Genomic DNA, 15000 nt, shown 5'->3' with positions numbered 1-15000 from the left:
GCCAGTTCTGCCCCATCAGGTGCCACCCAGGAAATTCTCGTGTTTTAAGCCTTAAAACATACTTGAGGGGGATGGGGAGGCCCCCTCAAGTTGCCTTCGATGGACCCGTCTCGAGCCGCCCCTCCCCGAGTCCCGTCGTCCGTCCACCCGCGACCCGCTATGACCCATCTCAGCACCCCGTGGCCGGACCGGGAGCCGCAAAACGGCCATAAAAAAACCGCGCGCGCACACGCGCGCGCGCACGCACGCGACGCGCAAAGCGCACACGGCACACGGCACTTAGGCACTTTGGCACGACGCACGCACGCGCGCACCGCGGTGGGTTCACCGAGCTCGAGTCTGCCCACAACCCGCAGTCCACCGCGGGGACCTCGACCCACACGGCGCGGGTGCGCCATGCTCGGGCTACCCGGAGGCACTCGCGGCACGGTGGGACTCGACGCCCAACCCGATGCCCGCCGACCATGGTGCGTGGGTCTTCCTAGCTCGGGCATCCCGCCGAGGCCCCATGCCTTCGGCCTTGCCTGTGGTGATGCACCCAGGCAGGCATCGCGGTGCAACCAGGTGGTGGGGGTAGTGCACGGGGGGACCGTATGCCAGTTCTGCCCCATCAGGTGCCACCCAGGAAATTCTCGTGTTTTAAGCCTTAAAACATACTTGAGGGGGATGGGGAGGCCCCCTCAAGTTGCCTTCGATGGACCCGTCTCGAGCCGCCCCTCCCCGAGTCCCGTCGTCCGTCCACCCGCGACCCACTCGGGCTAGCCGGAGGCACTCGCGGCACGGTGGGACTCGACGCCCAACTCGATTCCCCTTCAGACATACCGCGTGGGTCTGCCCTAGCACACCCCGGTGCCCCTTCAGGCATACTACGTGGGTCTGCCCAGCCGGTCAGGCTGTACTCCTTCGCGACGCCTTTTGCCTTGACAATCACCTCGGTGCCCAACTTGCAAACTACGTGGGTGTGTCTTGATGGGGCAACCCGTAAGCCTCCGCGGCACCGTGTGCCTAGGCGCTCACCGCGGAGCCCTCAACCCATACGGTAATGTTGCGCCCTTCCTCAGCAGACTTGTGGTCCCTCGATGCGTTTCGCCGAGGCAAACAGCTTAGTGCTCACCACGCATACTGCATGGGTGTGCCTTGCCTCGACTGACTTGTATGTCGTGGACGCATTGTGCCCAGGCGCTCGGCTTAGTGCTCACCACCCATACTGCGCGGGTGTTCTCATCTCGGGCAACCTGGAGGCCATTGTTGCGTTGTGCCTAGGCACACACCTTGGTGCACGTATGGCATATTGCTTGGGTGTGCCTAGCTCGGCGACTGACAGGCCCTCGCGATGCCGTGTACCTAGGTGCACACCTCGGTGTCCACCAGGCAAACTGTGCTGGTGTACCTTGCTCGGGCTACGCTTATGCCATCGTTGCACCATGTGCCTAGGTGCACACCATGGAGCCCTCAACCCATGCTACGTGGTTTTGCCTAGCTCGTTCATCCCACCGGCCCTGGAGCCTCCTTGCCTTCAACCTTGCGTGTGGTGGTGATGCACTCCAAGATGCAACATTGTGCACTGAGGTGGTTTGGGTCGTGTTGAGGCCAAATATATGCTAGTTTGACCCCCAACAGGTGTCACTCAGGAATGTCTGTTGTTTTAAGCCATGAAACATAATTGGGAAGGGTGGGAAACAGGTTGGGACGAGGCTGAGGTATGTGATTTGTGCTAGGCATGCTGCCTAGATGTGCTCTGTTAAGTCGCACAGCTCGTCGCCACGTGCATAGGAGCACACCTCGCTGCCCACCTGGCAAACTGCGTGGTTGTGCCTTGTTCGGGCAACCTGCAAGCCATCACGTCGCCGTGTGCCTAGGCGCACACGATGAAGAGCTCAACCCAAACTACGTAAGGTTGCCTTGTTCGGGCCGACCTATGGACCCTAGATGCGCTGTTCCATGACGCACACCTCAGTGCCCACCTGGCATACCTCGCCGGTGTTCTCAGCTCAGGCAACCCGTTGGCCTTCATCCCACCGAGAGCCTAGGTACACACCTTGGTGACCACCAGGCAAACTGCGTGGGTGTGCCTAGCCAGTCAGCCCGAACTCCTTCGCGATGCCTTTTGCCTAGCGGCACACCTTGGTGCCCTTCAGGCAAACTGCGTGGGTGTGCCTTGATGGGGCAACCCGTATGCCTCCGTGGCACGGAAGGCAAACTGCGTGGGTGTGCCTTGATGGGGCAACCCGTATGCCTCCGTGGCACCTTGTGCCTAAGCACACACCGCGGATCCCTCAACCCATACTGCAATGTTGTGCCTTACGTCAGTAGACTTGTGGTCCCTCGTTGCGTTGCGCCGAGGCAAACAGCTTAGTGCTCACCACGCATACTGCATGGGTGTGCATTGCCTCGGCTGACTTGTATGCCGTGGACGCATTGTCCCCAGGCGCTGTGCGTAGTGCTCACCACCCATGCCGATTGGGTGTTCTCATCTCGGGCAACCTGGAGGCCATTGTTGCGTTGTGCCTAGGCACACACCTTGGTGCACGTATGGCATATTGCTTGGGTGTGCCTAGCTCGGCGACTGACAGGCCCTCGCGATGCCGTGTACCTAGGTGCCCACCTCGGTGTCCACCAGGCAAACTGTGCTGGTGTACCTTGCTCGGGCTACGCTTATGCCATCGTTGCACCATGTGCCTAGGTGCACACCATGGAGCCCTCAACCCATGCTACGTGGTTTTGCCTAGCTCGTTCATCCCACCGGCCCTGGAGCCTCCTTGCCTTCAACCTTGCGTGTGGTGGTGATGCACTCCAAGATGCAACATTGTGCACTGAGGTGGCTTGGGTCGTGTTGAGGCCAAATGTATGCTAGTTTGACCCCCACCAGAAGCCACTCAGGAATGTCTGGTGTTTTAAGCTATGAAACATAATTGGGAAGGGTGGGCAACAGGTTGGGACGAGGCTGAGGTATGTGATTTGAGCTAGGCGTGCTGCCAATGCGTGGGTGTGTCCTTCTCTTGCTTACCTGTGGACCCTCGATGCGCTCTGTCAAGTCGCACAGCTCGTCGCCACGTGCATAAGAGCACACCTCGCTGCCCCCCTGGCAAACTGCGTGGTTGTGCCTTGCTCGGGCAAACCTCAAGCCATCACGTCGCCGTGTGCCTAGGCACACACGATGAAGCCCTCAACCTAAACTTCGTGGGGTTGCCTTGTTCGGGCTGACCTATGGACCCTAGATGCGCTGTTCCATGACGCACACCTCAGTGCCCACCTGGCATACCTCGCGGGTGTTTTCAGCTCAGGCAACCCGTTGGCCTTCATCCCACCGAGGGCCTAGGCACACACCTCGGTGACCACCAGGCATACTGAGTGGGTGTGCCTGGCCGGTCAGCCCGTACTCCTTCGCGATGCCTTTTGCCTTGGCGCACACCTTGGTGCCCACCTGGCGAACTGCGTGGGTGAGCCTTGCTGGGGCAACCCGTATGCCTCCGCGGCACCCTGTGCCTAGGCACACACCACGGATCCCTCAACCCATACTGCAATGTTGTGCCTCACGTCAGCAGACTTGTGGTCCCTCGATGCGTTGCGCCAAGGCAAACAGCTTAGTGCTCACCACGCATACTGCCTGGGTGTGCCTTGCCTCGGCTGACTTGTATGCCGGGTACGCATTGTGCCCAGGCGCTCGGCTCGGTGCTCACCACCCATACCGAGCGGGTGTTCTCATCTCGGGCAACCTGGAGCCCATCGTTGCGTTGTGCCTAGCCACACACCTTAGTGCACACATGGCATACTGCTTGGGTGTGCTTAGCTCGGCGACCGGCAGGCCCTCTCGATGCCGTGTACCTAGGTGCACACCTCGGTGTCCACCAGGCAAACTGTGCAGGTGTGCCTTGCTCGGGCTACGCGAATGCCATCTTGGCACCGTGTGCCTAGGTGCACACCATGGAGCTTTCAACCCATCTTGCGTGGGTTTGCCTAGCTCGTTCGTCCCACCTGCCCTCTAGGCTCCCTGCCTTCAACCTTGCGTGTGGTGGTGATGCACTCCAGGATGCAACATTGTGCACTGAGGTGGCTTGGGTCGTGTTGAGGCCAAATGTATGCTAGTTTGACCCCCACCAGAAGTCACTCAGGAATGTCTGGTGTTTTAAGCTATGAAACATAATTGGGAAGGGTGGGCAACAGGTTGGGACGAGGCTGAGGTATGTGATTTGAGCTAGGCGTGCTGCCAATGCGTGGGTGTGTCCTTCTCTGGCTTACCTGTGGACCCTCGATGCGCTCTGTCAAGTCGCACAGCTCGTCCCCACGTGCATAAGAGCACACCTCGCTGCCCCCCTGGCAAACTGCGTGGTTGTGCCTTGCTCGGGCAAACTTCAAGCCATCACGTCGCCGTGTGCCTAGGCACACACGATGAAGCCCCCAACCTAAACTTCGTGGGGTCGCCTTGTTCGGGCTGACCAATGGACCCTAGATGCGCTGTTCCATGACGCACACCTCAGTGCCCACCTGGCATACCTCGCGGGTGTTTTCAGCTCAGGCAACCCGTTGGCCTTCATCCCACCGAGGGCCTAGGCACACACCTCGGTGACCACCAGGCATACTGAGTGGGTGTGCCTGGCCGGTCAGCCCGTACTCCTTCGCGATGCCTTTTGCCTTGGCGCACACCTTGGTGCCCACCTGGCGAACTGCGTGGGTGAGCCTTGCTGGGGCAACCCGTATGCCTCCGCGGCACCCTGTGCCTAGGCACACACCACGGATCCCTCAACCCATACTGCAATGTTGTGCCTCACGTCAGCAGACTTGTGGTCCCTCGATGCGTTGCGCCAAGGCAAACAGCTTAGTGCTCACCACGCATACTGCCTGGGTGTGCCTTGCCTCGGCTGACTTGTATGCCGGGTACGCATTGTGCCCAGGCGCTCGGCTCGGTGCTCACCACCCATACCGAGCGGGTGTTCTCATCTCGGGCAACCTGGAGCCCATCGTTGCGTTGTGCCTAGCCACACACCTTAGTGCACACATGGCATACTGCTTGGGTGTGCTTAGCTCGGCGACCGGCAGGCCCTCTCGATGCCGTGTACCTAGGTGCACACCTCGGTGTCCACCAGGCAAACTGTGCAGGTGTGCCTTGCTCGGGCTACGCGAATGCCCATCTTGGCACCGTGTGCCTAGGTGCACACCATGGAGCTTTCAACCCATCTTGCGTGGGTTTGCCTAGCTCGTTCGTCCCACCTGCCCTCTAGGCTCCCTGCCTTCAACCTTGCGTGTGGTGGTGATGCACTCCAGGATGCAACATTGTGCACTGAGGTGGCTTGGGTCTTGTTGAGGCCAAATGTATGCTAGTTTGACCCCCACCAGAAGTCACTCAGGAAAGTCTGGCGTTTTAAGCTATGAAACATAATTGGGAAGGGTGGGCAACAGGTTGGGACGAGGCTGAGGTATGTGATTTGAGCTAGGCGTGCTGCCAATGCGTGGGTGTGTCCTTCTCTGGCTTACCTGTGGACCCTCGATGCGCTCTGTCAAGTCGCACAGCTCGTCCCCACGTGCATAAGAGCACACCTCGCTGCCCCCCTGGCAAACTGCGTGGTTGTGCCTTGCTCGGGCAAACTTCAAGCCATCACGTCGCCGTGTGCCTAGGCACACACGATGAAGCCCCCAACCTAAACTTCGTGGGGTTGCCTTGTTCGGGCTGACCTATGGACCCTAGATGCGCTGTTCCATGACGCACACCTCAGTGCCCACCTGGCATACCTCGCGGGTGTTTTCAGCTCAGGCAACCCGTTGGCCTTCATCCCACCGAGGGCCTAGGCACACACCTCGGTGACCACCAGGCATACTGAGTGGGTGTGCCTGGCCGGTCAGCCCGTACTCCTTCGCGATGCCTATTGCCTTGGCGCACACCTTGGTGCCCACCTGGCGAACTGCGTGGGTGAGCCTTGCTGGGGCAACCCGTATGCCTCCGCGGCACCCTGTGCCTAGGCACACACCACGGATCCCTTAACCCATACTGCAATGTTGTGCCTCACGTCAGCAGACTTGTGGTCCCTCGATGCGTTGCGCCAAGGCAAACAGCTTAGTGCTCACCACGCATACTGCCTGGGTGTGCCTTGCCTCGGCTGACTTGTATGCCGGGTACGCATTGTGCCCAGGCGCTCGGCTCGGTGCTCACCACCCATACCGAGCGGGTGTTCTCATCTCGGGCAACCTGGAGCCCATCGTTGCGTTGTGCCTAGCCACACACCTTAGTGCACACATGGCATACTGCTTGGGTGTGCTTAGCTCGGCGACCGGCAGGCCCTCTCGATGCCGTGTACCTAGGTGCACACCTCGGTGTCCACCAGGCAAACTGTGCAGGTGTGCCTTGCTCGGGCTACGCGAATGCCATCTTGGCACCGTGTGCCTAGGTGCACACCATGGAGCTTTCAACCCATCTTGCGTGGGTTTGCCTAGCTCGTTCGTCCCACCTGCCCTCTAGGCTCCCTGCCTTCAACCTTGCGTGTGGTGGTGATGCACTCCAGGATGCAACATTGTGCACTGAGGTGGCTTGGGTCGTGTTGAGGCCAAATGTATGCTAGTTTGACCCCCACCAGAAGTCACTCAGGAAAGTCTGGTGTTTTAAGCTATGAAACATAATTGGGAAGGGTGGGCAACAGGTTGGGACGAGGCTGAGGTATGTGATTTGAGCTAGGCGTGCTGCCAAAGCGTGGGTCTGGCCCGCTCTGGCTTACCTGTGGACCCTCGATGCGCTCTGTCAAGTCGCACAGCTCGTTGCCCACCTGGCAAACTGCGTGGTTGTGCCTTGCTCGGGCAACCTGCAAGCCATCACGTCGTCGTGTGCCTAGGCGCTCACGATGAAGCCCTCCACCCAAACTTCGTGGGGTTGCCTTGTTCGGGCTGACCTATGGACCCTAGATGCGTTGTTCCATGACGCACACCTCAGTGCCCACCTGGCATACCTCGCGGGTGTTCTCAGCTCAGGCAAACCGTTGGCTTTCATCCCACCGAGGGCCTAAGCACACACCTCGGTGACCACCAGGCAAACTGTGTGGGTGTGCCTAGGCGGTCAGCCCGTACTCCTTCGCGATGCCTAGGCGCACACCTTGGTGCCCACCCGGCGAATGGCGTGGGTGTGCCTTGATGGGGCAACCCGTATGCCTTTGCGGCACCTTGTGCCTCGACGCACACCGCGGATCCCTCAACCCACACAGCAATGTTGTGCCTTACGTCAGCAGACTTGTGGTCCCTCGATGCGTTGCGCCGAGGCAAACAGCTTAGTGCTCACCACGCATACTGCATGGGTTTGCCTTGCCTCGGCTGACTCTTATGCCGTGGACGCATTGTGCCCAGGCGCTCGGCTTTAGTGCTCACCACCCATACCGAGCGGGTGTTCTCATCTCGAGCAACCTGGATCCCTTCGTTGCGTTGTGCCTAGCCACACACCTTAGTGCACACATGGCATACTGCTTGGGTGTGCTTAGCTCGGCGACCGGCAGGCCCTCCCGATGCCGTGTACCTAGGTGCACACCTCGGTGTCCACCAGGCAAACTGTGCAGGTGTGCCTTGCTCGGGCTACGCGAATGCCATCTTGGCACCGTGTGCCTAGGTGCACACCATGGAGCCTTCAACCCATGTTGCGTTGGTTTGCCTAGCCCGTTCGTCCCACCCCCCCTCGAGGCTCCCTGCCTTCAACCTTGCTTGTGGTGGTGATGCACTCCAGGATGCAACGTTGTGCACTGAGTTGGCTTGGGTCGTGTTGAGGCCAAACGTATGCTAGTTTGACCCCCAACGGGTGTCACTCAGGAATGTCTGGTGTTTTAAGCCGTGAAACATAATTGGGAAGGGTGGGCAAACAGGTTGGGACGAGGCTGAGGTATGTGATTTGTGCTTGGCGTGCTGCCAAAGCATGGGTGCGGCCTGCTTTGGCTTTACCGTGGACCCACGATGCGCTCTGTCATGTCGCACAGCTCGACGCCACGTGCCTAGGAGCACACCTAGCTGCCCACCAGGCAAACTGCGTGGTTGTGCCTTGCTCGGGGAACCCGCAAGCCATCACGTCGCCGTGTGCCTAGGCGCAATGGACGAAGCCCTCAACCCATACTGCGTGGGGTTGCCTTGTTCGGGCTGACCCGTGGACCCTAGATGCCTTGTTCCATGGCTCACACCTCGGTGCTCTCCTGGCATACCTCGCGGGTGTTCCCAGCTCAGGCAAACCGTTGGCCTTCATCCCACCGAGGGCCTAGGCACACACCACGGTGACCACCAGGCACACTGCGTGGGTGTGCCTAGGCGGTCAGCCCGTACTCCTTCGCGATGCCTAGGCGCACACCTTGGTGCCCACCTGGCGAATGGCGTGGGTGTGCCTTCATGGGGCAACCCGTATGCCTCCGCCGCACCTTGTGCCTCGGCGCACACCGCGGATCCCTCGACCCATACTGCAATGCTGTGCCTCACGTCAGCAGACTTGTGGTCCCTCGATGCGTTGCGCCGAGGCAAACAGCTTAGTGCTCACCACACGTACTGCATGGGTGTGCCTTGCCTCGGCTGACTTGTATGCCGTGGACGCATTGTGCCCAGGCGCTCGGCTCAGTGCTCACCACCCATACCGAGCGGGTGTTCTCATCTCGGGCAACCTGGAGCCCATCGTTCCGTTGTGCCTAGCCACACACCTTAGTCCACACATGGCATACTTGCTTGGGTGTGCTTAGCTCGGCGACCGGCAGGCCCTCTCGATGCCGTGTACCTAGGTGCACACCTCGGTGTACACCAGGCAAACTGTGCAGGTGTGCCTTGCTCTGGCTACGCGAACGCCATCTTGGCACCGTGTGCCTAGGTGCACACCATGGAGCCTTCAACCCATGTTGCGTTGGTTTGCCTAGCCCGTTCGTCCCACCCCCCCTCGAGGCTCCCTGCCTTCAACCTTGCTTGTGGTGGTGATGCACTCCAGGATGCAACGTTGTGCACCGAGTTGGCTTGGGTCGTGTTGAGGCCAAACGTATGCTAGTTTGACCCCCAACGGGTGTCACTCAGGAATGCCTGGTGTTTTAAGCCATGAAACATAATTGGGAAGGGTGGGCAAACAGGTCGGGACGAGGCTGAGGTATGTGATTTGTGCTTGGCGTGCTGCCAAAGCATGGGTGCGGCCTGCTTTGGCTTTACCGTGGACCCACGATGCGCTCCGTCATGTCGCACAGCTCGACGCCACGTGCCTAGGAGCACACCTAGCTGCCCACCAGTCAAACTGCGTGGTTGTGCCTTGCTCGTGCAACCCGCAAGGCATCACGTCGCCGTGTGCCTAGTCGCACACGACGAAGCTCTCAACCCATACTGCGTGGGGTGGCCTTGTTCGGGCTGACCCGTGGACCCTAGATGCCTTGTTCCATGGCTCACACCTCGGTGCTCTCCTGGCATACCTCGCGGGTGTTCCCGGCTCAGGCAAACTGTTGGCCTTCATCCCACCGTGGGTCTAAGCACACACCTCGGTGCCCACCAGGCATACCGCGTGGGTTTTCCCAGCCGGTCAGCCCGTACTATCGCGACGCCTTTTGCCTTTGCGAACACCTCGGTGCCCAATTGGCAAACTTCGTGGGTGTGTCTTGATGGGGCATCCCGTGTGCCTTCGCGGCACCGTGTGCCTTGGCCCACACAGCGGAGCCCTCAACCCATACTGCAATGTTGTGCCTTACCTCAGCAGACTTGTGGTCCCTCGATGCGTTGTGCCGAGGCAAACAGCTTAGTGCTCACAACGCATACTGCGCGGGTGTGCCTTGCCTCGGCTGACTTGTGGACCGTCAACGCGTTGGGCACAAGCGCCGAGCTAAGTGTTCACCACCCATACCGCGCGGGAGTTCTTATCTCGGGCAACCTGGAGCCTATTGTTGCGTTGTGCCTAGCCACACACCATAGTTCACACGTCTTACTGCTTGGGTGTGTTTAGCTCGGCGACCGGCAGGCCCTCTCGATGCCGTGTACCTAGGTGCACACCTCGTTGTCCACCAGGCAAACTGTGCAGGTGTGCCTTGCTCGGGCTACGCGAATGCCATCGTGGCACCGTTTGCCTAGGTGCACACCATGGAGCCTTCAACCCATGTTGCGTGGGTTTGCCTAGCTCGTTCATCCTACCTGCCATCGAGGCTCCCTGCCTTCAACCTTGCGCGTGGTGGTGATGCACTGTATGATGCAATATTGTGCACTGAAGTGGCTTGGGTAGTGATGAGGCCAACTGTATGCCAGTATGACCCCCAACAGGTGTCACTCAGGAATATCTGGTGCTTTAAGCCATGAAACATAATTGGGAAGGGTGGGAAACAGGTTGGGACGAGGCTGAGGTATGTGATTTGTGCTAGGCATGCTGCGAAAGCGTGGTTGTGGCCTGTTTTGGCTTGACCGTGGACCCACGATGCGCTCTGTCATGTCGCACAGCTCGACGCCACGTGCCTAGGAGCACACCTAGCTGCCCACCAGGAAAACTGCGTGGTTGTGCCTTGCTCGGGCAAGCCGCAAGCCATCACGTCGCCGTGTGCCTAGGCTTACACGACGAGGCCCACAACCCGTACTGCGTTGGGTTGCCTTGCTCTGGCCGACCCATGCACCCTAGACGCGCTATGCCGTGGCGCACACCTCGTTGCCCGGGTGGCATACCTCGCGGGTGTTCCCAGCTCAGGCAACCCGTTGGCCTTCATCCCACCGTGGGCGTAGGCACACACCTCGGTGCCCACCATGCATACTGCGTGGGTGTGCCTAGCCGGTCAGCCCGTACTCCTTCGCGATGCCATATGCCTAGGCGCACACCTCGGTGCCCACCTGGCAAACTGCGTGGGTGTGTCTTGATAGGGCAACCCCTACGCCTCCGCGGCACCGTGTGCCTAGGCGCACACCGCGGAGCCCTCAACCCATACTGCAATGTTGTGCCTTACCACGGCAGACTTGTGGTCCCTCGATGCATTGTGTCGAGTCAAACAGCTTATTGATCACCACGCATACTGCACGTGTGTGCCTCGCCTCGGTTGACTTGTGGACCGTCGACGCTTTGTGCCTAGTCGCACAACTTAGTGCTCACCACCCATACCGCGCGGGTGTTCCCTGCTCTGGCAAGCTCGAGCCCATTGTTGCGTTGTGCCTAGCCACACGCCTTGGTGCACACATGTCATACTCCTTGGGTGTGCTTAGCTCGGCGACCGGCAGGTCCTCGCCATGTCGTGTACCTAGGTGCACAGCTCGGTGTCCGGTAAACTGGGCAGGTGCGCCTTACTCGGGCCACGCGTTTGCCATCGTGGCGCCTTGTGCCTAGGTGCACACAATGGAGCCCTCATCCCATGCTGCGTGGGTTTTGCCTAGCTCGTTCATCCCACCGGCCCTCGAGGTTCCTTGCCTTCAACCTTGCGTGTGGTGGTGATGCACTCTAGGATGCAACATTGTTCACTGAAGCGGCTTGGGTCGTGATGTGGCCAAATGTATGCTAGTTTGACCCCCAACAGGTGTCCCTCAGGAATGTCTGGTGTTTTAAGCCATGAAACATTATTGGGAAGGGTGGGAAACGACAGGTTGGGACGAGGCTGAGGTATGTGATTTGCGCTAGGCTTGATGCTAAAGCGTGGGTGTGGCCTGCTCTGGCTTACCCGTGGACCCTCTATGCGCTCTGTCATGTCGCACAGCTCGACCCCAAGTGCCTTAGGAGAAAACCTCGCTGCCCACCAGGCAAACTGCGTGGTTGTGCCTTTCTCGGGCAACCCGCAAGCCATCACGTCGCCGTGTGCCTAGGCGTACACGACGAAGCCCTCAACCCATACTGCGTTGGGTTGCCTTGCTCTGGCCGACCCATGCACCCTAGACGCGCTATTCCATGGCGCACACCTCGGTGCCCACGTGGCATACCTCGCGGGTGTTCCCAGCGCAGGCAACCCGTTGGCCTTCATCCCACCTCGGGCCTAGGCACCCACCTCGGTTCCGACCAGGCATACTGCGTGGGTGTGCCTAGCGGGTCAGCCCGTACTCCTTCGCGACGCCCTTTGCCTAGGCGCACACCTCGGTGCCCACCTGGCAAACTGCGCGGGTGTGTCTTGATAGGGCGACCCGTACGCCTCCGCGGCACCGTGTGCCTATGCGCACACCGCGGAGCCCTCAACCCATACTGCAATGTTGTGCCTTACCTCGGCAGATTTGTGGTCCCTCCATGCATTGTGCCGAGGCAAACAGCTTATTGCTCACCACGCATACTGCACGTGTGTGCCTCGCCTCGGCTGACTTGTGGACCGTCGACCCATTTTGCCTAGGCGCACATGTTAGTGCTTCACCACCCATACCGCGCGGGTGTTCCCAGCTCCGGCAACCTGGAGCCCATTGTTGCGTTGTGCATAGGCACACCGCTTGGTGCACACATGGCATACTGCTTGGGTGTGCCTTGCTCGGCGCCCGATAGGCCCTCGCGATGCCGTGTACTTAGGTGCACACCTCCGTGCCCACCAGGCAAACTGTGCTGTTGTGCCTTGCTCGGGCTACGAGTAGAGGCCAACGTGGCACAGTGTGCCCAGGTGCACACCATGGAGCCCTCAACCCATGCTGCGTGGGTTTGCCTTGCTCATTCATCCCACCGGCCCTCGAGGGTTCCCTGCCTTCAACCTTGAGTGTGGTGGTGATGCACCCTAGGATGCAACATTATGCACTGAAGTGGCTGGGGTCGTGATGAGGCCAAATGTATGCCAGTTTGACCCCCCAACAGGTATTACTCAGGAATGTCCGGTGTTTTAAGCCATGAAACATAATTGGGAAGGGTGGGCAACAGGTTGGGACGAGGCTGAGTTATGTGATTTGTGTTAGGCGTGCTGCCAAAGCGTGGTTGTGGGCTGCTCTGGCTTACCCGTGGACCCTCGATGCGCTCAGTCAAGTCGCACAGCTCGACGCCACGTGCCTAGGAGCACACCTCGCTACCCACCAGGCAAACTGCGTGGTTTGGCCTTGCTCGGGCAACCCGCAAGCCATCACGTCGCCGTGGTGCCTAGGCGCACACGACGAAGCTCTCAACCCATACTGCGTGGGGTTGCCTTGCTCGGGCTGACCCGTGGACCCTAGATGCGCTGTTCCAAGGCGCACACCTCGGTGCCCACCTGGCATTCCTCGTGGGTGTTCCCAGCTCAGGCAACCCGTTGGCCTTCATCCCACCGTGGGCCTAGGCACGCACCTCGGTGCCCACCAGGCATACTGCGTGGGTGTGCCTAGCCGGTCAGCCCGTTCTCCTTCGCGACCCCGTTTGCCTAGGCGCATACCTCGGTGTCCACCTTGCAAACTGCGTGGGTGTGACTTGATGGGGCAACCCTCACGCCTCCGCGGCGCCGTGGTCCTAGGCGCACACCGCGGAGCCCTCATCCCATACTCCAATGGTTTTCCTTACCTCGGCTGACTTGTGGTCCCTCGATGCGTTGTGCCGAGGCACATAACTTAGTGCTCACGACGCATACTGCACGGGTGTGCCTCGTCTCGGCGTACTTGTGGACCGTTGATGCATTGTGCCTAGGCGCACAGCTTAATGCTCGCCACCCATACCGCGCGGGTGTTCCCAGCTCGGGCAACTTGGAGGCCCTTGTTTCGTTGTGCCTAGGCACCCACCTGCGAGCACACCAGGCGTACATTTTGGGTGTCCCTATCTCGGCGACCGGCAGGGCTTCACGATGCCGTGTACCTAGGTGCACACCTCGGCGTCCACCAGCAAAACTGTGCGGGTTTGCCTTGCTCGGGCTACGCGTAGGCCAACGTGGCACCGTGTGCCTAGGTGCACACAATGGGGCCCTCAACATATGCTGCGTGGGTTTGCATTGCTCGTTCATCCCGCCGGCCCTCGAGGCTCCTTGCCTTCAACCTTTCGTGTGGTGGTGAGGCACCCAAGGATGCAACATTGTGCATTTAGGTGGTATGGGTCGTGATGAGGCCAGATGTGGGTTAGTTTGACACCCAACAGGTGTCACTCAGGAATGTCAGGTGTTTTAAGCCATGAAACATAATTGGGAAGGTTGGGCACCAGGTTGGGACGAGGCTGAGGTACGTGATTTGGGTAAGGCGTCATGCCAACGCGTCGGTGTGGGCCTGCTTTGGCTGACCCGTAGACCATCGATGTGTTCTGCCTAGTCGCACACCTCGGTGCTCGCCACCCATGCCACGTGGTTGTGCCAAGCTCGTTCAACCCGTTGGCACTCACAGCGAGGTGCCTAGGCGCGCTACTCGTTTCCCTCCAGGCTCATACTGCTTGGTTGTGCTTTTCCTGGGATGACTCGTGGACACTCCATGCGCTGTGCTTAGGCGCACACCTCTGTGCTCACCACTCAGCCGTCAACCCTTTCAGCGTGGGTGTGCCTACCCTTACTGCGTGGGTGCTTCCAGCTCGTTCAGCTCTGTAGGCACTCGTGGCGCTGTGCCTAGTTAGCCAGATAGGTGCTCACCTGGCATACTGCTTGGGTCTGCCTTTCTCGCCCACCAGTGGGCTCTCGTGACGCCGTGTGCCCAGGGGCCCTCGATCCATGGTGCGTTGGTGTGCTCTGCTCGGGCATCTCACCGGCCCTCGAGCCCCGCTGCTTTCAATCGTGCGTGTGGTGATGCGTCGTGCCTTGACGCGCACCCGGTTGCCCCCTACCCAAGACGTGTGCGTAATGCCCCGGGCACTCGCGACACCGTGCGTAGACGCGTACCTCGGTGCCCACCATCCACGCCACACATTGCACCGTGGTGTGCTCCGGGCCGTCCCATCCCACCTCGCCAGCTATTCCGATGCACTAGGACGACGCGCCCAGACCGTCTTATGGGCCAGGACGGGCAGTGCAGGAGCTTGAGTTCCAATGCTCCACCGTGTGTTTGCCCCCGGAAAGCTGATTTGGGCGCGCACGTCGTTGTGCACTGGGCATGGTGGTGTGGTGGGATGGGTTTGCCCCTTAGGAAAACATTTGTGTGCTAGTTTCGGTGGAATGGCGGCCACTCTTGAATTTCTCATGTTTTAAGCTATCAAACATACTTGGGGAGAGTCGGAACCAGGTAAACGTATGC

At 59.9% G+C, this 15000-nt stretch overlaps 1 pseudogene; it reads right to left on the bottom strand.

The window, feature by feature from the left end:
* The window catches only part of LOC148783628 (uncharacterized), a 20289-nt pseudogene extending 5807 nt beyond the window's left edge, over positions 1-14482 (bottom strand).
* Positions 14483-15000: the final 518 nt, after the last annotated feature.

This window comes from Amborella trichopoda, chromosome 1, assembly GCF_054954075.1.
Source record: "Amborella trichopoda isolate Santa Cruz 75 chromosome 1, AtrichopodaSantaCruz75HAP2 v2.0, whole genome shotgun sequence".
Taxonomy (NCBI): Eukaryota; Viridiplantae; Streptophyta; class Magnoliopsida; order Amborellales; family Amborellaceae; genus Amborella; species Amborella trichopoda.
The sequence above is the reverse complement of the archived record's forward strand: the minus strand, read 5'-3'. Positions and strand labels throughout refer to the sequence as shown.